The sequence below is a fragment of the Cyprinus carpio genome, chromosome A1, assembly GCF_018340385.1.
Source record: "Cyprinus carpio isolate SPL01 chromosome A1, ASM1834038v1, whole genome shotgun sequence".
NCBI classification, from domain to species: domain Eukaryota; kingdom Metazoa; phylum Chordata; class Actinopteri; order Cypriniformes; family Cyprinidae; genus Cyprinus; species Cyprinus carpio.
In genome coordinates this window covers 26,181,344-26,207,624 of record NC_056572.1, presented here as the reverse complement: position 1 = coordinate 26,207,624, position 26,281 = coordinate 26,181,344, and the positions used below count along the sequence as shown (strand labels likewise).

General features: G+C 34.4%; 1 long non-coding RNA gene across 1 annotated transcript; it reads left to right on the top strand.

The window, feature by feature from the left end:
* The first annotated feature begins 14,200 nt into the window (after positions 1–14,200).
* On the top strand, positions 14,201–15,235 carry LOC122137487. The gene is made up of 2 exons (XR_006154920.1): positions 14,201–14,289; positions 15,133–15,235. It is a non-coding gene; the product is annotated as an uncharacterized LOC122137487 (long non-coding RNA).
* Positions 15,236–26,281: the final 11,046 nt, after the last annotated feature.

Sequence of the window (26,281 nt, the reverse complement as noted above, 5' to 3'; positions counted from 1 at the left end):
TGATTTAGTGCACAAGAAAGTTCTCTTATTATTAGCAATGTTGAAAACAGCTGTGCTACTTAATGTTTTGTGTGGAAACATATTTTATTTTCCAGGATTCTAATAGAAAATAAATAAATATATAAAACCCTTCTTTTTTAACATTATAAATGTCTTTACTATAAAATCCTTCATTTAGAGGAAGGCTGCAGGATTTTTTACAGCAAGTCATCAACAATTACAAAAGCACAGTCAGGGACATTAGACAGTTTTCAACAAGCGTTTTCAAAAAAACCAAAGTAGAAGACTTCTCCAAGTTCCTGACTCATATCCGATGCATTCACAGCAGCATGCCAGTGCAGACAACAGCAGAAAAATGACTAATTAGTGTGTGTCACAACTTCAGTTTCACAGACACTTTCTGTTTACTGCTCAGCACAGGAGGAGCTTGAATAACATGTTGGATGCAGCAAGAAATAAAATAACTTTTGTGCTTTTCTTCTAAAAGTATTTTTTTCTGAGGCATGCTACTTTTCTCCTTTAATGAAGATAGAAGACTTTTTACTTTGTAAAGACACTGTTTGAAAGACGAGTCTTCATTCTGTGCTTTTTAGTCAAAAAGAGAAGAGCTGAAGGGAGTTCATTTAGACTATCATGTTATGCTACAATGTTTGGACTGTTCTATATTGATTTGATTTGATAATTTCTAATATAACAATTGTTAAGAAAAAAAGATATTATAGTACTATTTTTTATGTTATTATTATTATTATTATTATTATTATTATTATAATAATAATAATAATAATAATAATAATATAGAATAATAAGATGATTATGGTTATTATTATTATTTATATTATTTTAAAAGAATGCAAATCTATTTTGTTAGAATCCTGAACTATATGATTGCAAAATGCACTGCAACACAGAGCATTTGTACCACAGTTACTGGTGAAAAAACGGAGGTTAGAAACCCATTACTGTAATATAACTGTCTAGTGAGGGGTACACTACCGTTGTGAGCATGAAGTATACATGTCTATGAGGTCATTGTGAGCTGAAATGTCAAGTAACTTCTCCTTTCTTAGCATCAGCAGTGAGATGCTTAGTATTTGCTCTGCTGGTCCAGGTTAATTCAAAATATGATGCTCTGATGTGACTTCTGAATTGGAATCTTTTGTTTATATACATAGTTGAGAGGGAAGACAAGTAGTAGAGAGGTTTAATCTTCTGGATAAAGTTTCATCATAAAGGAAAGAACAGGTTGAGAGAGGGTAACAGGTTTGGAGTTTGGGTATTATTATGTTTTTTTGTTTATTGTTTTTTTATTTTTAATTTTTATGCTGTTTTTGTCTTGCCTTAATTTCCTCTCCAGGAAAGAAATTAACCTCTACACATCTGATAATATGCTTTAGAGTTATCCACTTCTTTGCCCCATGTTAAATCAAACGTTTGAAATGTATAACTGTACTGAATGACTCTATCTGTCTGAAGACTCTTGATTTTATAGTCTAATCCTTGTTACATTAACACTAGAACCAATTAGCATTTTTTTGTATTTGCACTGAAACGAATACTTTATTAATAACACTTAAAGGATTCCACAAAAATCATCACCCAGGGCGCCGCTTAAATACCCATACGTGTAAAATTTTACAACAACAATAGCAAGATGTGGACACTTTACACTTGGAGTGTAATTTTTCTACAACCTGTAGAAGGTGCTATATTAACACTAAAAATATCAAACACCTACGGAATGGTGGTACTTTTAACACCTAGAACAGATTGTAACTTTTAACACTAGACAGATTGTGTTAAAATATTTATGTTTTTGTTGTGTTTGTTATTTTGGTTTGAATTGATTGATTTTTTTAATGTTTGAGAATTAATAATTAAAACACTTGAAAATAAATAGTTACAGTAATGGGATCCGCCTTCAAAATAAACTTCACAAGCTACACCGAGACAGATGCAGTTAAAATTGTAAACTGAAGGCCATTTAACGTTTTAAAATTATCTTAACGGCGTGCCGCTCAAGTCGTGATATTAGTTGTTCTTGATAAGATTAAACGGGATGCATGACTCGTATAAACTTGTTTTAATAAATCTCTTTTGCATTAAATAATAAGATATAAAGCATGTTAAGTTAAATACTATGTACAAATAATATAAACTAAAATGCCTAGATGGCAGTTCACGTTTTGCATAGCATTAAAAATTAAATAAATTTTTTAATGCTTATCCAAATAAACCAAACAAGATTGTAATGAAGGAAAAAAATATAAAAGACAAATAAGAATAAGGCTATATGCGCACTCAAGCATCATTTGGGCCAACGTGGTATATTGTGTTCAGCGTCATGTGTTGCAAAGTGATATTTTAAAGGTGTTTTTTTAAAGGATTATGATAAACAGCTGCTTAAATGAAAGCAAGTAAAGAAGGCCCCCTTTAAAATCACTGAAGTTGTCAATTAATATTATTATTAATTATTATTATATAACATTGTGTGCATTTTGTTGATTATAATAAGAGAAGTTGAGTTTAAACGTGAGGACGTTTTATTAATCAGTCCATTCTTTAGAGTTTCAATGATTTTAAGCTATAAACCGTGGACAGGTTTAAGTTATTTGTTTCTTGTTTTAATTTAGGCCTAAATAATGGGAGCGAAATTATACAGGTTCGCCTCAACATTTTACGAAAATAAGGAAATAATTTTTTAAAACATGCAACAATTTCTTAATCATGTGTACAAGAATTATCTGTCAAAAATAAAGGACAGGTAATGAATAACATAGCCGTATGTGTGGTGACAAAAATGCATGCTGTTTTTATTAAAGGATTTTTAAAATATGAAAATTAAAAATGTTTTTGGGCCCAAATATAGGTCTTAATATGTGGAGAATATTGACATTTTGCATATAAATCCATGTAGCCTATCTCTAGGCTAACACTTTTAATGCTCCAATGCAAAGTAAACCACCATTTCTTTAGGATAATATACACATAATTCATATTATATAAATGATAGCTGCCCAGGCTAGTAAAGGTTTCAAATCTAAAATCTGGTGTAATCTAGTGTGAGCTTAGAGAAAATATAAGCACAGGCTCATAGGCTTGACATTTATCCTGCTTAAATTCATTCTAAAAAACGCACATAACTTCATAAGTACTAAACTTTCATCTGTGAATTTTAAATACTTTAACTATAGTGTTTTTCTTTCATTTTCATGCAGCAGTCAAATGTACCACATCGTCTAGGCAAAGCTGACCACTACTTGCAAAAATGTACTTTGATGTGCTTGTTTGATAACGTGTGGTTAAAGCGCCACTCAGTGGTCAAAAGCTGCAAATGCACTTTGCAGATGTGGCGGCGGCAGCACTCGTAGCGGCAAAAAGCTCATTCTGGTTGGCCACCTACTGTACGTACAAGGACCACTTATAGTCAGTTTAATCTGTTGGTTTGACCATCAAAATTAAAGTGTTTAGCATATATTTTACAGTAGGCAGACCATACTAATACTCTAATGACCGCTAGTTGACATGTAGTTGCAGAGTTACTTATCAACAGCTGTCTAAAGGGTACCATCAAAATAATCAAATTGATATTACAATACAAATAGTTCAAAGCAAATGCGTCATATTACACAATCATCTGATCTGATATCTGATCTTATGGCTGTTTGAGAAAAAAAATTAATTATATTATTATTATTATTACTTCTTACAAATAGTTCAAAGCAAATGCGTCATATTACACAATACCGCTTTAATAAAGTAAAGCTTTAGAAAAATGGCAAGATATGAGACTTATTTACATTTATGCATTTAGCAGAAGCTTTTATCCAAAGCAACTTACAGTGCATTCAGGCTAACATTTTTTACCTAACATGTGTTCCCTGGGAATCGAACCCACAACCTTTTGGATTGCTAACGCAATGCTCTACCACTGAGCCACTGATACATTATAACTAAAGTGGATGCAACGTGTTCATTGTATTATAAATCATCATACTCTTAAAAGCTATAACCACAAATAAGTAAATGTTATAATATATTAAAACTATTCTTCTGAATATTCATGAGATGATACAACATTAAAAGTTTTTTGTTTGTTTGTTTTTTTTTTTTTAAATAATGCATTATGCATTCATTATAATGTCTTAAGAATACCTTTATAATATGTATTTTTTTTAGGGCTTTATTGAAAGTGTTAATTATGCATTCATTATAATGTGTTTTATTGAAAGTGTTACCAAGAATTTTATATTTGTTGTGAGAATGGAACGTTTTTGTTGTTGTTGTTGTTTTTTTTTTTTTTTGTTTTTGATTGTTTTTTTATATTTCGAAGAACACCTTATATGAACTGGGCAGTGTTGTCATTGGAAATCACCCATAACAAATGAAAGGATAGTACAACAAAGATATCGCTTTCCCCTTTTCCTCAGGACATTTCAAACCAATGTTATTTGTGAATGAGATAGAATGATGAATGCGTATCATTGCAGTATCACAGCCATCTCTCTTGCTATCTCTAACTGTACAATACAGTGAGCATTTAATACAGTAATACAATAAGCTTTTAATGAAGCAACTCAACGTTACTTTGTTACTAGTTTTAAAGTGACATTTTCAAATTAGTTACGGAGGCTTGGGCTCAACTGTTAAACTGTCAAACTGAGATTTGAATCCGTGTGGTGGAAGGAAGTAGATCCTCACAAAGAGAGTTTTTAAAGACACCCTTGTGGTTGTGATGTCAATTAATAATCATTTTTCTTTCTATATTTTTTTATAAATACATAGCCATTTAAACATTTTTATTTTATGGAAGCACTCTTTGAAGCAGCCTAAAAATATTTTTATAACTTTAAAAATGCCATGTAAACTGCCTTTGGATGGTGGTTGCAAAGTTAGGTATAGTATTAATTGCTTCAGCAAATGGGTGGTTGCTCCTCAGATCCTAGATCATGCTTGATCTTTAGTGCACTAGATTTTTATTATTATTAGTATTAGTATTATTATTTCAGGATTAAAAAGGTAAGTTCAAAATAAATTTCAAAATATTTATTTGAAATGGGAATATTTTGTAATATTATAAATGTATTTTCTGATGAGTGATTATCAATTTAATATGTCCTTGCTGAATAAAAAAGTATATTAATTTCTGTTGTGTACATATTTTTGATGTTTTAATGTCATTTAGCAATCAATACAGTGACTACAAGCTTTAGAACAACCTACTAAACCGCGTCTACTGTTTTATCCCTAACTGGCTCAATTTAATTAATGCAAAACTGAATGTGGCATCTACCCTGACTAAGATCCATGAAGCCTCTCCCTAACTGAAGTGGGAAGCCTGCAAGTCTGTGAGGACCTCTAGCCACCAAAAACCTCTGAGCTAGGGCTTTATGAGAAGAAGGAAAAATGCTTGAGACTAAACAAGAATGGAGACAAGGCAGAGTCAGCGGAGAGCCTTTCCGAAGTTGGAGCTCTAGAGTGATATATTCATAGAAATGTGGGATGGATTTGCGTGTGTTTGGGGGTATCGCTTGTGTCAGGTGGATAGAGGCCCGGCTTGGCTGTTTGACATGCAGCGCACTGGCATCTGGCTGCAAGTGTGGCAGAGATGCAGGCACAGATCCTGTCCTTCCTAGGACAAAGCTGAGGGATTGAGTCTGTGCCCTCCACTCTGACATCTCTCTGAGGTCACCTCCATCCCTCAACAGCTCCACGCTTTAAATGGGCCTTTCAGGAGCAGGAGGAAGGACAGATTGCCTTTCTCTCCTCTTTGTGCAAATGCCTCAACCTAAGCTGTCGCTTTGTCTCCAAATGTCTCAAAGTCTCAAATTCAATCTTTCAAACTTAAAAGCTATTTACACTCGTAGGGGGACATTTCCCAAATCAATATACGCTAGAGAAAACACACAGAGAAAACATACTGTCAGCTTCACATAGAAGATTAAAGAACAGAGTAAGTGCAAAAAAGTTTAATGTTCCGGTGTCAAACCATTAAGGAAAACAATGTTGAAATTCAAATATAAAAAAGTATACTCATGGTATTTCAAGCTCCAATTTCCACCCCCACAAACTTTTTTCATCACAGGCAAAAACCTTTTGATATTCCAGTGAAAAATTGTTTCTTCATTTTCTCATGCATCAATCGCTTCATTTATTGTGTGTGTCACGGTAAAACTGACACTTGAAAAGTGAACCAACGCTCACAAAAGCCTAAAAACTACACACAAATTTGTTCAAATGATGTCGTTTAATCATCGCATTAAACTCTAAAGAGCAGGCCCATTAAAACACATCTAACATTCTCTATTTTAATTAACAGATCAGTGGTTCTACAAATCAGAGGGGTTCGGGGCCCCACTGGGGGGGGGCCTCAAGATGACTTAAAATTAGAGATGCACCGTTACGAAATTTCTCAGCCAATACTGATAGCTGATTATTCCGATTATTCAAATTTAACATAATGGACACTCAAAAAAACATTTTGTATGCCATTCATGTTTTTAATAAAAAAATTCTTAATTACAGATTTAGTCAAAACATACCATATACTATTAACAGTAAACAGGCCTTTTCCTCTAGTGTTTTTTGATGGCAACACAACACAGTGTGAACACTGGGTAACTTTCCTGAGTAAATGCAATGTTAAGTGACATACAGTACTGTTGAAACTCTGAGTGATTATGTGACACATTGATACATTTTGGTGGGGTGAGTGGTATCTTTCAACAAATTCCTTATGATGTTCTTTCATGTTCAATTCAAGCTATAGCGTGTATGAAAGTGGAAGAGACTCGCACTCCACGCTGCGGCTTGAACTTAAAACTTGTTTGAATTTTGCAATAAAAATGTACAGGATATGAATGAAGCTAAGGCTTTGTTTATTACCAGTAATCTGTATGTGATGTGATTGGTTGAGAGGTGAGATTTACATTAAATAAGTTTTGAAAAGTGAAAAAACCGTTGGACCCGGAACACCCTGGCCTGAACTACGAGTGGTTCATTGGGTCAAACAGAACCCATGGTAACGGCTGCTGCATTAATGCGTTATTGTTGCTTTAACCCGGACATCCCTAAATTCAAGGCTTTTCTGCTGCCTTTTGTTTGACAAGAAATAATCAGCCCTGATCATTGGCTGTTAATCCAACAAACAACATATGGCCGTAACGCAGAAAACTGCTTGGATGCTGATACCGATATCGATTATTCGCCGATACATCGGTGCATGTCTACTTAAAATGTTTTAAAATAAAACAAAACAAGAAATTAAAATTACCTACAACTACTAGAAATAAGTGCATTTCTTATTTCATTCACTCCCTCAACAACTGAGTTTCTATTAGGCATTTATTCTACTGAGCATTAAAAGGTCTTAAATTGAAAGTGAAAAGTGAAGTGAAAGTGACATTCAGCCAAGTATGGTGACCCATAATCAGAATTTGTGCTCTGCATGTAACCCATCCGAAGTGCACACACACAGAGCAGTGAACACACCACACACTGTGAAACACACACCCGGAGCAGTGGGCAGCCATTTTATGCTGCGGCGCCCGGGGAGCAGTTGGGGGTTCGATGACCTTGCTCAAGGGCACCTAAAGTCATGTATTGAAAGTGTTTTCAATACATAAAATTTATTCTATATAATTAATAATAATATAAAAGACAGGGTATCATGCAGATAGCCCTGCATTCATCTCTCGCTATGTTTTTCAACTGAATATTCTCCCCCCCAGCTAGCTCACCTTACTTCAACTGAGGTAAAACTGAAAGGACAAGGCAAGGGCATGTTGTGTATGTGTATGTACGTGTATGTACGTGTAAGTGAATGGATGCATGTCAGTAGGTGACAGCAGACAGGGCAGCTTTCATCTCTACAGTTTCTTTTGCTCCCCATGTGGCAAGCAGCAGATCATGCTGATGAGAGCCTTTCAAAAGGGAGGACGCTGGGCCTGACACACTAGCTCTGGCCTGCCATTTAATAAAGACTATGCGTAGGAGAAAGCTGCGCCAGACACAGCCGGAGGACTCCTGTGCTGTCTTATCTGTGTGTGGTGCAGTGCGTTTTGGACTGCACTGAGGGACAGATTTTGTATGATGCAATTTAAGCAGAAGCTAGCAGAACCCAGCTGGCTCACCCAAGAAAGGCCTAGGCATGCTGTCTGTCACAACTTGCTGAAAAAATAATACATAAAACAAATTCATGATAATGGAAAAGTATTTTACATACAAGTAAAATGATAAATAATATAAATAATAAAGAATACATATTTTTCCACCAAAATAAAATGTAAATGGTTTAACAAGAAAAAAAGGGTAAATATTAGTATTTTAATTTTGCAGTTGTTATATCCAATAATAAAAAATTATATATAATAATATGTGTGTATATATATATATATATATATCCTATTATATATATATACTATATATATATACATATATATACAGTACACACACACACACACACACACGTATAATGTATATAATAATTATAGAGTAGTAGTAGTAATAGTAGTAGTATTTGTTATTTTATTTTGTTTTGTTGGGGTTTAGGGTCAAAATTATTATCATCTGTACATTACAGTTCAATACTATTATAGTTTATTTTTTTTTTATAGTGATTTCAACTGAATTGTTTATCTTTTTTTTTAGAATTTAAATAAAGGATAAGAATAAGAACAACATGTTTTGCCCTATTATTTTTTATTAAATAAAACACATACAGTTACATGGCCATTAAAAATATTTATGTTCGGTAAATTTTCTAAAGTGATAAAGTGTTTTCAATACATAAAATTATTCTATATAATTAATAATAATATATTAGCAGTAATAATATAATGGTTAGTTTATTATGCTTTAAATAATTTAATGTTATATAATATAACAATAAATAAACCATTATATTATTTCTGTTAAATATAATACTGTTAAATAATAATAATATGTTAATGTGAATAAAAATAATCATATTAAATGAAAAATAATTAAATTATGTAATTAATATTAATTAATTACTCCTTTGAATACACTTTTTTCATTTTAGCAGACCATCTGCATAGTGTCAGATAATGTCTCAACTCACCAACACATTCATATATTTATCTTGGCTCTCTGCAGAGGTTGAAATGTCCTCTATGGTAAATAAACAAAATTCCATCCCACCCTCAGACTTCATGATGAGGCTAGAGGTCCGTCTGCAATGAAAATGACAAACAGATGCTTTCCTCCTCCTTCCTCTGTGAGTCTATGAGATCTGCCCAAAGAGTCTCTGCTTCATCAGGGCTAAATGAGGGTTTACTTTATTGTCTGTTTGTTTGATTAATGAAGTCTCAAATGCAATTACTCAGGAGCACAAACGGCTAAGGCTACAGACCAGCCCTTAGCATTCCTGATTGAGCGTCTCAGCACAAGCAAGATCGTTTGTCACAATCTGGTTGTCCGCTGAGCATCTTATTACCTGAGCAACGTCACATTTTTCCCCAACTGTGAATCAAGGGATGGAAAGATGTCACTCTTGCTGCTTTAAAAAAAAAAAAAAAAACTGATTCATATCTGTCTCTTCTGATGACCTTGGAGGAGGTCACTTTTCTTATCACTGCTGGGTCACAACACAAAATGAAACTCAGGTATGTTCTGATGCGATCACTAATAATACAAGACATTCAAACCATTTAGTCATGTTTTTTTAGAATTGCAAAAATTGCAATTCTATGAAAAATTTAGAATATTCAAGGTAAATTAAAAAAGTACAAAAAAAAAATTCTTAAAAAAATGTGGGTTAATGTTGGTAAGCAAAAGCAAGTTGAGAAGCATGCAGCTTACACAAAGAGTGAAATATTGTCTGTTCTCATCTGAATATGACCTTATATATGTGCAGTAACACATGTAATTTTTTTAAACGCTCATTACGCTGTTGACTGGTCTTTGCACAGCCTCTCGTGTTGAGTTTTGATGTCAGGTCCATCCAGCGTGTGAGAAGTGTTGACTAAATAAAAATTGTTTAAAAATTCTAACTCAGACGAAACCATATGAATTTTACAAAAGTGATGGTAACAAAGACGACTCATTAGTTGAGAATCGCATCAGATTCTCCAAGGGGCGGGGGGGTGTAAAGGTAAGGAAAGCGCTTCAAATATTGTATTTGACAAGCTTTAACAGTAATTGTTTTACATTTTCATGCCAACAGCTCTGTTGTTTCCAAAATAAAAAAAATACTTTTTCTGGTAAGTATAAATGGTGAAATCACACAGTTACTTAGATTAAACTCTGAACATTACATAACAGTGTAGGATGTATAACATTTCACCAACATTTTGAAGTTCATTTTTAAAAGCTGACCAGCTTTCTGCTTCAAACTATGGTGTGCAATAACTTGCCTGAGGTCACTTTTAGACTCACTAGCTCAGGGTATCTAGTCAGTTCTAATAATGCTTGTATCTTTGAAACCTCTAAAGACTCAAGGACAAAAATTGAAGACATGCATTTAGTGTATTTCTGAAGAAAAAAAAATCTAATATTTCCACGTTATGTATCATCATACAGTTAGTCCATCTGTTTAATTTGTCACAATTATTTATTTATTTTTACGTATTTGTTTTGTTTTGAAATGAGGGAATATTGATGTAATAATAAAAATAGCTTAATGAATGCCTGGATGTTTCTAGGGATGGACCAGAATATTTGATTATTCTAATAATCGTTAGTGGGTTGGAATTCGATTTTCAATTTTGAGATTCAAATATTTTGTTATTTTTTTATTTTATTTTTTTAACACATGGCATCCCCAGCAAAATGGTTCTCATTCTCCCTTGATCATGAATCGCCCATAGCCAACCATAATAATAATTAGTCTAGATTAAAAGTATTTTCTCTTAACAGACCAGTGTGTTTTGTATCACTAGTGCAATGTCCATTCTCGGAGCATTTAAGCCCTGCCCGTGTGAGGTGCGCCGCTTTTGGCTCGCACTGTTCTGTTGTTTATTAAAAGTTTATTCATTCTGAATGTGTCGCATTTCCTTATTGGACCAAACTGCAACACTACACTCCCTTGGGTCCGCAGCAACACACCCGCCACGCGTAAAGTCGATTGGATGAACGGTTCTTGGCTCTCGACATAATAAAAATGCAAACAGACAGACAGACACACAGAGATTCCTGCCTTTATTACACTGTGTCTACACCAGACGCGACAGTTGTAGTGTCGCAGCGCGCAGCAACAGCTAAAGTCTGTCTACAGTGGATGCGAGAAAGCGACCATTGAGAATAATTTGAAATTGGTGTCAGTACGTCATAAATAGAATGCAGCAGCAGTTTACTATTGGGAATTTGTCAGCCATGTGGCATCCAGTGTAGACAACATAATAGGTTCTATTGTATTTTGTCGCAAAAATTCATAGTGTTTGTTCATAGTGATTGATAATGGAGTTTCAATGTATAAGGAAATTATGCAATGATGAACAATGACCTTGTGGCCTCATTTTGAGTGGACAAAAGGCCTCTACACTATTTTTCCCCCCTAAGAGCCCATTCAGTATTTCATGCTCTTGATGAGATCAGAACACACTGCTCATCATCTCAGCTGGAGTCTGAGACAACACTTCAGTATACACAGAGAAACAGTAGGAAACAAAAGTGACTGTCTCTCACAATAACAAAACGTTTTTTCTTCTGAATTATAGGTTTCCTCTTATGTGAAGGGTCAAGAAACACTCATGTCTCTCTCCATTAGTTAAGAAAAAAATAATGCATTAAGTGACTAGACTATACAGCTTGCCTTGATACAGTCTGTGGTATCTGTATTACACCAAAACAGATCATGACAGATTCTGATATAAATCAGGTATGTGTTACTGCGTTAAATGTAAAATTAATAAAGAGCTTTTTCATGTTTTTTTTTTTTTCATTAAAAAGTTACTCAAAGAAATGTAGACTTTTGAAAATACTATTGAAATTTATATTATCCAAAAGTTATTATAATAATAATAATATTATTATTAAACATACATTAAAAAAACTCTTCTCCTTTCATAAAAAAGGGGTGTTTATTTGTTTTATTTAAAAAAGATATATATATATATATATATATATATATATATATATATATAATATATATATATATATATATAAAAAAGTTAATTTGATTAAATTATTAAAATATTGATTCTCTGAAAAACATTAATATTTAATGTTTTTTTTCACCACTTGTTTTAAGCATAAACTTTAGCAACGTGCCACTAATCTTTTTCCTATTAAACTGTTTATCCCATGATTTTTTTTTTTTTTTTTTTTTCAAATTATTTTCTAACTATCTATCTATATCTATCTAATAAAAAAATACAAATAAAAATCTGGAAAAACATTTAATATTTTCTATGCTTAAAAATGTATCTTCTCTCACATAATTATTGGTTACAGTCAAGTTACCCTTACACACTAAACCCTTTACTGTATTGTCTTGATTAATATCAACAAAGCATTGTCGCAGAAACAACAGCGAGTCAACACGAAACCCTTAAGGATCTGTGCGTGTTGTGTTTGTGTGCGCACAAGTGCTCAAGCACGTTTACACGTTTGTTAGGTGCGCATGTTATGGCCTGTCTCTTCTCCAGTCATGCTTGACCTTAGAGTTGTATCCCACCGAGAGGTCTCACTGCTGGGCAGCAGGCAGTGGCATTAGCCCTGTTCAGCTTGACGCAGCTCAACACTCACTGCCCGGTGGGAAGCCGCACCACCTTCCAGCATCACGAATCTTCATAATGCACTAACGTGGCAGCCCGAGAATAAGAAACGAATGAGGACAAGTTCCTTGGATGTTTATGCATTAAAAAGCTCTGCTTCCCTCTTCTTCAGCCAGCATTCCTACTTCACCATCAGCAACCCAGCAAAAAGCACTTAGACCAACAAGCTACAGATCAGTGCATTACCTCAGAGGGTGAAGACTTTAATAAGAAATGAGGACAGGCTGTCCATAAATGGCACTGGTAACGAGGGACACGAAAGAGTTTTGGTCGGATAAAAATACTAAGAAACACTATTTAATGGGAGGCATGTCATTAAGTGTATTAAATACATTCATGACTTTCTGCAGGTAACTGTCTTAAGTGAGCTGCAATTTCCAACCTAGATTCATCAACGTTGCAAACACGGATACCAATTAGATACTTTGACTTTCAAGCTCTGTGACATTACAAACATCCTCGAGCAGAGCTACCGTTGGAGATTCTCTGGATAAATTCCACCCAGCATGCTGTGTTTGAAAATGCATAGAGTTTCAAAGATTTCCATGAAATTGCGTTTCTGATACATAGTGTTGCAACGCAGTCTAGACTAGGCAACAGGAGTTTCATAAATTTTTAGGGTTTATTTAAATATATTTCACACTAAATCACCATATTACAGTTCCCTGTATCCAAAGTAATCTCTAAAGAATAAAAAAGTGCTAAAAAAAAACTATTAATACACAATCAGCTCAACGCTGTTCTCACTGGCAAAAAACATGGCACTTAAAAGTTCCACTCAGTAATTTTTCAATCATTAAAAAGGCGAAAAAAAAAATAATAACAGTATGAATAAAAACTGTATGCATGTATTTGTATGTATTTAATATTATTACATAATATATATTTAACAGAATATTAAATGCTTTGTAAGACCTGAAATAATCTCCCCTTGAAACAAAACTTCAGGAACACTCACAAAACAGATGCCATTCAATAAATAAATAAATATGGAGAAAAGATCTCAAAAAAGAGCAAATGACACCACCTTGACCACTTACATCAGATCAGATATAAATCCAAAGTTGGCATGTTAATGTGACAGAGGTCACTTAGGCAACTTCTCCAGTATCAGAAACCTTGTAACAGTCTCAGATACCATGACGTGACTACGTGAAATGAGTATAGCTTATGCACACAGGACAACAGCTGTGTTTCCTTTAAGGACTGGTTGTTAAGTACTGCTTTGATTAAAGTCCTTGAAACAGAACATACAGCCATGCGTTAGACATAATTGAACACTAATTTGTCACTCACTTCATTGTTACAAGGACTCCACCATCCAATTAACTCAACATCCACTCTAATCTAGTAATTAAGTAATTCTGATGCAAATCTAAGTCTGTAATTGGTTTGGGAGGAGGGGCGATAAATTAGCAGATCAAACTTTAAGCAAATCATCTCTTATCTTGCAAGCTTACATCTGCAACTGATGGATGAATGAAAGACCAGAAATGTAGCTACTGTCCAACACATAATGAACGCTGAATGACTCTGCTGATCTCATAAGCCAGTAAGTTACATGACTTGCAAGATGATCATTTAGATGAGAAAACATGGTTTGGTGGATTAGTTTCTGTTAAAGTTAATTAACACAAATCTGTTGGTCTGCATGCAGTGTAACACTTGTCATACAATCACAGCTATTCAGTGTTTTTAACCATACAATGGTGATCTTAGGTTTCAGACATTTAAATACACATAAGTAGTCGCAAAACAATACATGTATAGTTTGTAAAATACACACCGATATGTTACTATAAAGTTTAGTCTACTCTTCTCCCAGTTCACAGGAAACTTAGTTTAATGTCTTCCAGGAGGAGAGGATTAATTTACGTTTTGTAAATCCCACAGCACAAACTAACAATGGCGGTGCCCATCACCCATTATAGATCAACTAACATTGTCATTTTATAGGTGTTTAAACTACCAAATACATTTACTCAGGGCCTTATCTTGGGTTTTGGGGCCCCGGTGCAGGTTATCCCCATGGGCCCTGTTTGAAATCGTGTAAATCGCACAAATGCATGAATCGAACAAAGATACAAATTAAACAATGTTTACGTTTTTTTCAAGTTTGTAGGTGTTCAAGTACCGAAACAGAATAATCAAACGTAAAATGTCATTGCATAGTCTTCACTGTTTAAATTAAATATAGAATAATTCTTGTTAAAACTACAAAGTAATTCAGTTAAGAGCAGTGAGTGGTTTTCTCTCTTTTATTTTCTTGGTTTAGCATTAAGGACACCGACGATAGCTAGTACATGTATATTAGGCATGGTCACTTTAAGAGACAATGCATCCAATATAATGATACACACCCGATTTCTTTCTCAACTGTTTACATTCACTTCAGACATATCCAACAGTTTTTGAAGATACTTGCCAAGACGATTCATTTCGGTGTTCAAGGGCTGTGAGACACGGCTCTCTATGTGTGCACAGAAGACAACGCGCAGGTGCTGTATTAAGCTCTTTCAAACGTCTTTTTGTGCTTGAATCTGTGTATTTGCTCGTTCAAGTGCAAGAAGACATGAAAGGAGAACTCAATTCGGTGTTTGCACATCTGAGATGCAACTTTCTGTGTGCGCACCGAACACAGCATGCAAGTACTCAGTTGAGTTCTTTCATATCTACTTGTGTTTGAATGCTTTAAAATCTCTTAAATGTTTTAATTAGGCTTACAAACACATGCAAATGATAAGCTTTCATGACAAAGCGCAGCAGTGGACCATCAACTGTCCTCCTAAATGTATTTCATGCTGGCCTTGGGCAGTCAGTTGAAAGCGCCTGGGGCAATTAAACTCTGGTGAGTTCAAATCCCAGCAGCACAGGCATGGCAATGTTGCACAGTATGACAGTGCTAATACTGAACTAATGTTGTAGCACACTCTAATGACTCTGATCCTGCCTGCAACAAATATCAAATTGTATTTTTTTACCCAAAAAAATCCAAAACCATAGTATATGTTCATTATTCCAAGCCTTTTAATTGAAAGTAATGCAGGTATTTAAAGGTTTAGTTTGTAGTTTACACAAAATGAAAATTCTGTCATTTACTCAACCACATGTCATTCCAAACCTGTACAACTTTTTTACATTTGTGTGGCATACAAGTCTGCACACCCCTGTTAAAACTGCAGCTTTTTGAGATGTGAAAAATAATTCTAATTCAAATAATTTAAGATATTTTTCCAACTTTAATTGAATATTAAAAAAAAGAAGAAAAAAAAAGAAACAAACCTAAACTTTTAAAGGAAAAACACCTAAAATTACCTGGTTGCATAAATTTGAACAAATTTTCATGATGAGACTTTAAAGAATCGCATTCAAACTTTTACTTCAAATTAATTATAATCCTGTTTCTGTAATATATTCTTGGTTGCATTTTATTGCTGAAGCTGTGGACTGCAAAAAGCTTACAAAGTGTGGGTTGGGATCTCATTGTGAAGCTGTACCAATTAGGAGAATAGTACAAAAGTGTTTCCAAAACATTAGATATGCCATGGAATACTGTGAAGGCCATCATCAACAAGTGGAGACAACAAGGCATCTATCAAAAATTTATGTTAAAACAAGATGAAACATAACAAGAATGCTGCCAAGAGCTGCATGAATGTCTTTTGGGCTATAATTTTAAAAAGTACATTTGGCACAAAAACAAGACTGCTCATCATCCAAATAACACCACATTCATGATGAAGCATGGTGGTGCAAGCATCATGCAATAGGGCTGCTTCTCTTCAGCTGGGACTGGGGCAGTAGTTAAGACAGAAGCAATCATGGAAATTGCCAAATATCAGAGCATTTTGGCACAAAACCTGCAGGCCTCTATTAAAATCTGAAGATAAAGAGGAATTTCATCTTTCAGCATGATAGTAACCTCAAACATAAATCTAAGTCTATAAAAGAAACAGCTTCAGAAGAAGAAAATAAACCTTTTATAATGGCCAAGTCAGAGCCCAGACCTAAATTCAATTGACAAACTTAAAAGGGATGTACACAGGAGATCCCTCTGCAATACGATCAATCTGGAGCACTTTTGCCAGGAAGAGTGGGGGAAAACTGACAAATAAAGATGTGCTAAGTTGACTCTTATTCAAAAAGACTGGCTGCCGTATTAAAAGCAAAAGGTGTTTCAGCCAAGTATTAGTTGAGGTGTGTGCACTGCACACTTGTGCAATCAGGTCATTTTAAGTCTTTTATTGTTCTTTTTTCCCTTCTGTTTGTTTATGTAACAAGTGTGAATTCAGAACAGTTTTTTGTGATTCTACTTGCCAATGACCATTTTTTGTTTATCTGGCAACCATGCTGACACACAAGGATTTCAGTGTTTTAACATGACACAGGGCAAATAACACCATTACAATCTTATTTATTTGTTTATTTTCCCCAGAAAATACTGATATGCACATCATGTATCACCATTCAGCCTAAAAACAAGACATGATGTTTGGTTCATACAATCCAGCCTTATTGCTTACATATTTATAAAACAAAATAGATTGAAACATAACTTGTGTGTTTTGCCACATTCAAACACATAATAACAAAAATGTCTGAACAAAAAGTCTGCTGAAGGAATTTTTTAATGGTAAAAGAAAAAATACTACTGAGAACACCATGTGAAAAACACCCCTATAGCCCTTTGTGTCCATCTGGATGCTTTTCATGTAGGTGTCTACAGGGTTTACAATTGTCAACCAAATTCTGTCTGCTCTGAAAATGCTCACAATAAACTATTAAGAACTAAGAGGGATGTGCATACAACATAGAGTTCAACAAAACTTTTACTGTTCAACCAACAATATGAGGAATAAATGGTTCAATCTGATCTAAACTTGTAATATTAGAGTAAACATCTGTATTTATTTTGCTTTTGGCTATTATAAAGGTCTCCAACCTGATTCGAGCACAACAGGACATAATAAACATTTGGGTTTTTGTAAGTGCTGTAACCTAAAATGAGGACAGGACTTACCGTCTCTGTATATTTCAAAAGATGAAGTTCAGACACCTCCATGAATTTTGGCTGTTCATTTACAAGACAATGGCATTTCGGGGCCTGAAAATAGGTTTCAAAGTGCAATACTGCTATTGCTAGTGTAATCGTAAATTTCAGAAACTCTAATTTGTGAAAACAGTGAGTTCATGCGCATGCACATTACCTGTTCAGACTATAGGTATGTGCGCAGATGTGCATTGTTTCTTTACAAAGTGACATCTACAACCACAGTCATGGCCAAAAATATCGGCACCATTGGTAAACATGATCAAAGAAGGCTGTGAAAATTAATCTGCATTGTTAATCCTTTTGATCTTTTATTTTTTTTAAAAATCACAAAAATCTAACCTTTCATTGGATAATAGGAATTTAAAATGGGGGGGGGGAAATATCATTATGAAATAAATGTTTTTCTCAAATACACATTGGACCCAATTAACGGCACCCTTTTATTCAATACTTTTTGAAACCTCCATTTGCCAGTTCAACGGCTCTAATTATTCTCCTATAATGCCTGATGAGGTTAGAGAGCACCTGACAAGAGATCAGAGACCATTCCTTCATCCAGAATCACTCCAGAGCCTTCAGATTTCCAGCTCCATGATGGTGCTTCTCCTCTTCAGTTCACTCCTCTCATTTTCCATAGGGTTCAGGTCAGAGGACTGGAATGGCCATAGCAGAAGCTTGCCTTTGTAACCAGTGACCCATTTTTGTGTTGTATTTAAGGTTTGTGTTTGGATTATTGTATGGTTGGAAGATCCAAACATGGTCCATTATAAGATTTCTAATAGAGTCAGTCACTTGTTGATTTTTTTTTATCTGCTGGTATTTGATAGAATCAAAGATGTCATGTGTCTAAACAAGATGTTCAGGACCTCTAGCAGAAATATAGGCCCACAACATTAAAAATACAGCAGTATGATTTATTTTAAAAATGTATTAATTTTTTTAAATGTGTTTGATATATCTATATTGAGTGTTTGCTGCTAAAAAGCTAAATTTTTAGTTGCATCTGATCATAGAAGCCAGTCCCATTTGAAGTTCCAGTCATGTCTGATTACTGAATATGCTGGAGTTTGTTTTTGGATGAGCTAGGAGAATTTTTCTTGCAGCCCTCCCAAACAACATGTGGTGATGTACTGTAGGTTTTCTGAACCCGAGACTCAACTGTTTTCTGCAATTCTCCAGCTGTGGTCCTTGAAGAGTCTTTGGCCACTCAAACTCTCCTTCTCACTGCACATTAGGACGATATAGACACATGTCCTCTTCCAGGCAGTTTCATAACATTTTATGTTGATTGGAAATTCTTAATTATTGCCCTGATGGTGGAAATGGGAATTTCCACTGCTCTAGATCTTTTCTTAAAGCCACTTCACTCATTTGTTATGCTCAATTATCTTTTGCTGCACATCAGCAATATATTCTTTGTTTTTTTCTCATTGTGATGGATGATCAAGGGAATCTGGGCTTTGATTTCCCTCATATTTATATTTCTGTGAAACAGGAAGCCATGGCTGGATAATTTCATGTTCATAATCACCCTGGAGTGCTCAGAATTGTGAATATGAATGGAAATATACTTCTGAGATATTTTACTCATAAGAATTTCTAGGGATGTCAATAATTGTGTCCAATGTGTATTTGAGAAAAACATTCATTTCATAATGATATTTCCCCCATTTTAAATTCTTATTATCCAATGAAAGGTTAGATTTTTGTGAATTTTTTTTTTAAATAAAAGATGAAAATGATTAACAATACAGATTAATTTTCACAGCCTTCTTTGATCATATTTACCAAGGGTGCCGATATTTTTGGCCATGACTGTACTTGTCTGGCATGCACAATACAGCATGTTAAGTCATTTTCACAGATACATGTGAATGGGGATCATTTTCACAACATTTGTACAAAAAACTTTACAAAAAAGCAAAACAAAAACTTTTCCATTTATTTGTGCATCGCTGTCAGGTTAACCAAAAAAACAAAACAAAAAAAAAAACACCTTTTTAGCTGACTACTGGGGAGGCAATTATGAAAATCATGCTCAAAGTATCTTGTACAACAGTGCATCAAAAATATACTACAGCCACCAAGATATAGGAAATATCTATTTTCACATAAATGTGTGGAAATAAGGGGTTCTTCTGAAAGATTAGCTTCTATGTAATTACTCTAATTACCTTTAATGTGGAGTTTTATATCTTGCTTCTCTGTGGCACTTTCATACCGCCTACATAAATGTTGGCAAGAAACCACAGTGCCAGTACTTTCTTTGTAATAACAAGGCAGCATTCAGTTAGTTAAAGCAAGATACGGCAAACACATCAACACTAGGGGACAAAATTTTATGTCCAAAAGAATCTGTAACAGGACGCCAGAATCAATTGTTAGCAGAAATGTTCAGAATAACGACATTATGCTTGTAGTAGCTCTGGTATTTCTCAAGGTCCAAAATGATGATGTTTCTACACAGTTTGATGAGAACACCGCATTAAGGAAAAGTAAATTGCATTAGCAATGTGTGAATACCATTGAGAGGGTAAATAAACCAATTTGTGTCGTCTATAATGAATGTGAAAAGAATGTGACATCCAAAAAGAGCGGAGGCATTTTGTAGGTGACAGAAAGAGCCGATTTCAAAGAGCAATTTCATTTTTGCACCTCACATTTTTTGTATAAGTATTCTTGCGAAAACTGATGAAAAGAAGACACAAACAACACAGTCCTAAGAGATAGGACTAACAATAACACAAGAAAACGCCCGTACGCTTGATTAAAAAGCACAAACAGTCTCTCACATACCCTCTGTGACCATACAAACAGCAATGACTCACTCGCACAGACAGAGCAGCTACATAACAGGTAATATAACAGAATGCACATAATGTTTTTGTTTTTTTTCTCATAAACAATTTTTTACATATTAGTATTATTCTCAGGTGAGGTGCAGAAAGAGCTATGCCGGTGCATTTTGTACTTTTGGAAGTGAAAGATCCCGCTTATTTGAATTGCAGGGATTTATTTATTAAAAAACACTTCTCACAAAAAAAAATGCTGGCTTTCTGTCAAGTTTGTAATTAAAAGAATTTTATAGCAGGTTGCTTTTTACATGCTTCTGAAAATGGAGGTGTTGTCCTCCAAATGTTTCAGTGTTGCCTGGGTGACATTTACAAAGCAAAATGGAAGGGGATTTTTAATCACACTCATCTCAGTCTTGTAGCAAACCAGCACAGAGTGCAACACACACACACATACACATACATTTAGAAGAATGCAATGAAACTTCACTGTGCTTACAATATGGAGCTGCATAAGTAATTTGATTACAAGTGTTAAAGCACATCTATTCAATAATTATAATTATGCTTAATGCTTCCTTTTGAATATGATATTGGGCCACTGATCCAGCTCACCACACAATACGGAGAAAGGTTATATTTAGATTATAAATTATATAGATTGTAACTGGAGTAATGGCAGATTATGGCAGATAGATTATAACTGGAGTAATGGCAGCTGAAAATCAGCTTTTCCATCACATGAATAAATTACATTTCATATTAATATAAATATATTAAAAAAAGGTACATACTGAACCTCTTAAAAAGTAGAAGGATAGTTAAACCCAATAAAAACTATCATTGGAATTTTTTATTAATAATACACATTTTTATTAAGAAAGCATTTAACTATCATTAGCTGCTGTGGTATAGTTATGCTTTTAGCATTCACAAAAAACAGTCTTGTTCCTACAAAAGGCAGAATGTTTAAGATGCCATAAATAACTCGGTATCGTAGGGAAATGTGAAAGGAAAAAATATAAGCAGTGAATTATTTTCACTCTGCAAATTACAAAGATCGCATTGAGCATATCTGTGTATAATGGCTTTCTTCTTCCAAATCACATAAGCAGAAGACAATCTTCACCAAGGTCAAGTGTAGATCATTTTCCAAAGCGAGAAATCTCATCTTAGATTAGAAGCGTTCACCTCAGAGTGCGATATAGACATTGCAGAAATGGCATCCTGAAACGCATTTGCCTTATTACTTCAAACATTTCCATTGTTTGGAGGTTACGTTGCCAGCAAAACTGAAGATGATCTAAAAACGCTGTTTCTTAAAATTGCTGTGTGCCTCCCAGGTGTCAGTATAATAGCAAGGATAATTCCATAGGGAACCAAGTACTAGGCAGAGCACTGTTTTCACGGTGTGATTTACACAAGACAATGACTCAGAGACTTGGGTCTGTTAGATAAGACTGAGGCAATGTTCTTTACCACGACAGTAAAAACTCCTACTCATATATTACGGTAAAACTGTGGAAAAGGGCCAAAGAGAAAGTGTCCAAGGCCAAAGAAGCTGTCCTGTCAGAAGGTGTGATAGCTAACAGGCCCCGCTAAACATCACAGAGGATTTTCACACATTTTCCGCCACATTCTGCAGGTGGTAAAGGGATAATTCAGGGAAAGCAGCGCAGATTTTTCAGTTACGGCAACATCAGTAAGTGTCTTGTGTGTGTATGACAGTGTAACTGAAGCAAGCAAATGGAGAAAAAAAAAAAAAAACAGAAATGACTGTCTCTTTAGATTTGTGTGTGTGTGTGTGTGTGTGTGTGTGTGTGTGTGTGTGTGTGTGTGTGTGTGTGTGTGTGTGTGTGTGTGTGTGTGTGTGTGTGTGTGTGTGTGTGTGTGTGGCAGAGTGACAGCTCCACCCAGTGGCCGTCACAGTCCAGGAAACATTAAAAAAGCAGCCAAGGGCCCTTAGGCTTCGGTCACACTGCACAAAAATCTGTTCATTGGTCATTTTATAACTGATAAAATCTGATCCATTTGTTCAAGTAGTGTAGAAAATATCTGATATATCTGCTATAGTAATGACTTCAAGGAATAGTTCACCAAAAAAAAAAAAAAGAAAGTTTTACTCACCCTCATAACATTCTGACCCCAAATGATGGGACACAAAAGAACAGGAATAAAAAAAGTGAATGAATAGGAACTGAAACTTTCTGTAAGCTGAAGCTTCAGCAAAAACACCATGAAAGCAGCATAAAAGTGGTCTCTACAATTTTTTTATAACAATGTTTAGTGTAATACATATATATTACGACTGCATTATATTCAAGTCTTTTTCTGTTCTAAGGAAGAAATACAGGTGGCAGATGGGTGAATAATTAATTGTCACTGTGACTGAACTAGTCTTTTATTGTCAACAATCTTCGAAAGGATAGTTTTTTTTTTAATGAAAATTATATTCATGTCTGTTCATGTCTATCGTTGTAATGTTCACATGGCACATTAGACAAGATAAGCATCTGAAGCATTACATTCTTTATTTCTTTTTTATTATTTATTTTACACATTCATATATATGCTGTCCCCAAAACCAGTGCCTCATTCAGTGCTATAGTACCACATATGAGCGTAAATAAGAAGTCTTGATATCGACACTACTGCACTTTATGTATGATATTATGTACAGTGCACATCATGTCATAATTAATAATAATTTGAAACATATTTCCCGAAAATTCTACAAACAGCTCAATAGATTTTAGCCAGATGTGTTTTTTTAAGCATCATGGCTTTTATATAATCAATCAAGCCACGGGCCTGTAACTACACAGACTGACAAAGAGACAACAGCATGCCACTGTGTCCTGACCACTAGAGCAAAGCAGACATGACCACAAAATATCCAGTCCCCGCAATTCGCATGCATAAACAAACAGTAAGAGATGATTAGGTGTAAGGGAGGTGCCATTTTTGAAAGGACAAGAAATATATGTACAAATGTGAATCATACCACCGCACCTCTTTATCTTTTTCCAAAAGTTACTCTGCTGAAAAAATAAATGATCTCATTCTCTTATTAAATCTCTCATTAAATCAACATAAAATAAAATGTATAAAATATTAAAAAATGCATTCATGGAAAAAAATCAAACTAAGTCTAAAAATAACAGCAAATTAGCAATGCAAATGTATGCCTGGATGCACTGGTATGAAAATTGCACATGTATGTGTCAAAGAACCTGACAACATCTTTATCATCAACCCATTCACTGATAGCACTCAAACTTACCTCAAGCTCAGAATTATTCTTACACAGGTTTAAGTGTTCAGATGAAAACTTCAGAATGCATTAATCATATTCAAGATATTACAGGTGGTTCCAGGAAAAACCAGTACATGCTCTCAGCATTATTGAGGTCTAGAACTAAAGCACTGCGTGTTCCAGAATGCTTTCCTATTCTTTACAGTACTACAAATGATGCACAGTAGTCTGGGTACACAAATAAACTTTTCCCCCATAAAGAAAGCACATTTACAGAGAGCATTCTCTGTGAGGTTAAATAGTTTCACTTAGAAACAGTGTTTAATGGAACCTGTAAATAATTAATTATATTCAAGTTTATTGTGGACAAGATGTGAAAAGTGAGGAACCATAAATAGTATGCAAATTAGGACACGGTATGCAAATTCAAGATACCAAACATACCAGAACAATAGAAACACACAGTTATAGGAGTTATTCATGAAACACAGGCAGAGTTTTTTTTTTTTTTTTTTGTAAATCATTGTACAAATCCATGTCTAAGTAAACTGTCTCATTGACCTGAATGTAACATTGAAACAAGATTTACACAGAAGCTTGTTCGTATTTCATGGGGAATGCAAAATGAAAACTACCATCACAAAATCACTCCATAGCATCTTAAGAGATGTTTTTGCAGAGTTGTTTTATGAGTGATTAACGCTGAGCATTTGAGAGCACTTGCAATGTGGTGCAAAGCACTTTGCATTTACACAGATAGCATGAAAAACACTCAATATCTGCTGTTAAGCTCTCTCCAAAATTTGTTCTTGGAAAAGCACTCAAAGACATTATGGTAGTGCACTTTTTTTTTAACTTTATTGAAGTTGTAACATGTGGGGAAACATTTAGCAACCATTTATTTGCACTTCTTTCAAGGCTGTTTATATAAATTACTACAGTATAAAGAACAGTCAAGTCAATGCAACTCATGCAAAGTCATCTGAAGCCATTCCATAGTTGTATGCGATGAACATTAGCTTGAATTCCCCTCTAACTCTCCTTGGTGCATTCATGAAAAAGCACCAATATCCGATTTGTAACTGGATATTTTGAATCAATTGATCCAGTCATAGCAGTTGATGAAGATTATTAGCGAATAATGACAAATTTATTTTTGTCATAATACATTTTATTTTTACAGATTTAATGGCTTTTAAAGTCACATGAACTTTTTTTATGATAACTTAATGGTGCTTTTCTATCCATTTTTGAAGAAGTAATACATGTTTTATTGTGTGATCCACAGAAGAAAATACACAAAGGAAAAATCTTTGGAACAACATGGGTGTGAGTAAAAGGTAACAATTTTCTGTTCTAGGTGGAGTATTCCTGTAAACTTATACAGTATTAGATCTGAATAGATTCCGCATTCACCCAGAGTAAATCAACCCAAAAAAGATCAATGCAACTTAATTCAAAAGTCGACAGTGTTCTGCTGACATTGCAGTCTCAATGTAAAAAAGAAAAGAGGTATGAAAATGAATATATAAAATAGTAAGGTCTTGTCAAAGGGAAAGCTTCGCTTCATTACATCCTGTAAAGTGGTAAGACTGTACTGTGTGAACAGAAAATTAATATACAGTATAATAGAAAAAAGTTTTGGCAGAAAAAAAAAAACTGTATATCCACAAAACACTCATAAGCTTAAGCGTAATATAAACACACACCCACACACACCATCTTGTAAAGCTACTTAAAATTATATTTATGAAATAGAATCCATCAAACAAAGGACTAAGCAACATCCCTGTTTTAAGGCATGGCTACTCAAAAAATACCAGACTAGTTCAAGGCAGAATTTGAAAAGCATACAATGCAGTCAATGATGTGACATAAAGCCAAAAATCTGTGTAAAACAGGATCACATGTTCCATTGACTTTGACCTACGAAATGCATATTTCATTTAAAGTTCTGTCACAGCTACTAATAAATTAAATTAGCACTTGTGCTTAAACCATATCAGTCAAAACAAAGCAATGTGGCATGAATATTGAGGCAAAATGTTCGCATCTACTAAGAATAGAATAGAAACTGTGGTTTATTAGTACAGATATACAGTGTTACTTGAAAAAAAAGTGTCTGCTGCTGATATTGTGTTACAGCAGCCTAGTTAGCTCTTAGAATACTGATATTATTTGAGCCATCTCTTTCCTCCCCCTTGCAGCTATGGTTTGTTCTGAACTGAATGTGCTTGTTATAAATCAGGTGGGTGGTAGGCAATTTTATTTTTATTAAAACTAAGAGAGCAGAAATTTTTCTTTCCTTTTTGTTAAATGAGCCACAGGGTTTGGGCAGGTGACAGTTGGATCTCAGATTTATCGACACTGCCTCTACCCCTTCACAATTATTACCTGAATTATTTAGCAGAAGCAGTCAGACTGGATGAGCCAGGATTAAATA